The sequence below is a fragment of the Nerophis lumbriciformis genome, linkage group LG36 (genome assembly GCF_033978685.3).
Source record: "Nerophis lumbriciformis linkage group LG36, RoL_Nlum_v2.1, whole genome shotgun sequence".
NCBI lineage: Eukaryota > Metazoa > Chordata > Actinopteri > Syngnathiformes > Syngnathidae > Nerophis > Nerophis lumbriciformis.
In genome coordinates this window covers 24,984,329-24,985,973 of record NC_084583.2, presented here as the reverse complement: position 1 = coordinate 24,985,973, position 1,645 = coordinate 24,984,329, and positions in this window count along the sequence as shown.

Genomic DNA, 1,645 nt, shown 5'->3' with positions numbered 1-1,645 from the left:
GACCGGTAAATCGAGAGCTTTGCCTTCCGGCTCAGCTCCTTCTTCACCACAACGGATCGATACAGCGTCCGCATTACTGAAGACGCCGCACCGATCCGCCTGTCGATCTCACGATCCACTCTTCCCCCACTCGTGAACAAGACTCCGAGGTACTTGAACTCCTCCACTTGGGGCAAGATCTCCTCCCCAACCCGGAGATGGCACTCCACCCTTTTCCGGGAGAGAACCATGGACTCGGACTTGGAGGTGCTGATTCCCATCCCAGTCGCTTCACACTCAGCTGCGAACCGATCCAGCGAGAGCTGAAGATCTTGGCCGGAGGAAGCCATCAGGACCACATCATCTGCAAAAAGCAGAGACCTAATCCTGCAGCCACCAAACCAGATCCCCTCAACGCCTTGACTGCGCCTAGAAATTCTGTCCATAAAAGTTATGAACAGAATGGGTGACAAAGGGCAGCCTTGGCGGAGTCCAACCCTCACTGGAAACGTGTCCGACTTACTACCGGCAATGCGGACCAAGCTCTGGCACTGATCATACAGGGAGCGGACTGCTCAGAGAGTACGGGGTATCAGACTATCTCCATATCATCAATTCTTATATGACACTGTGTTATTTTTCCTACTTCCAAAAATTATATATTTTGTTTTATTTAGGTTGATTGATAGTTTATTGGCATCAAACCATTGCTTTAGTATGTGGAGTTCACTCTCTACAGCAGGGGTGCTCCTTACATCGATCGCGATCTACCGGTCGATCTCGGAGGGTGTGTCAGTCGATCACCAGCCAGGCGTTAAAAAAATAGTCCTAAAAATGAGCGATCATAAATCTTCACTATGACGTCACTTTCGTCACTTGATTGACATTCACGGCACCCGAGGGTCTTCTGAGATGACGCTGGCTGCTGCCAGCTCATTAAAATTACCGACTGGAAGGCGAGAAACACTTTATTTCAACAGACTCTGGCGCCGTACCTGTCGTCAAAACTCCAAAGACCGACTGCACAGTTGCACAATAAAAGCTCTGCTTCATCCTGCCTGCGCTACCAAATTAAGAGTCTCAGAAAGCTGGCATGCACAAGCTAGCAAGCTACGGAGTTTGTCGACAATGTATTTCTTGTAAAGTGTATACAAAGGAGTACGGAAGCTGGACAAATAAGATGCCAAAAACCAACCACTTTCATGTGGTATTGGACAGAAAGGAGGACTTTTTTTCTCCTCCATTCGAAAATGCGGACGTTATCAGCACCACTGTCTGATTCCTATCAATGCAAGTCATCAGAATCAGGTAATACACCAACTTATATTCTTGTCTTCATGAAAGAAGCATGTTAAACATGCTTGTATTATCTTTAACCACCTTTAACTTGTTAACAATATTAACTATATGTGTTAAACATGCTTGTATTATCTTTAACCACCTTTAAGTTGTTAACAATATTAACTATATGTGTTAAACATGCTTGCATTATCTTTAAACACCTTTAACTTGTTAACAATATTAACTATATGTATTAAACATTCTTGTATTATCATTAAACATCTTTAATTTTTTAACAATATTAACTATGTGTGTTAAACATGCTTGCATTATCATTAACCACCTTTAACTTGTTAACAAAAACATATATTTCATAAATAAGTAA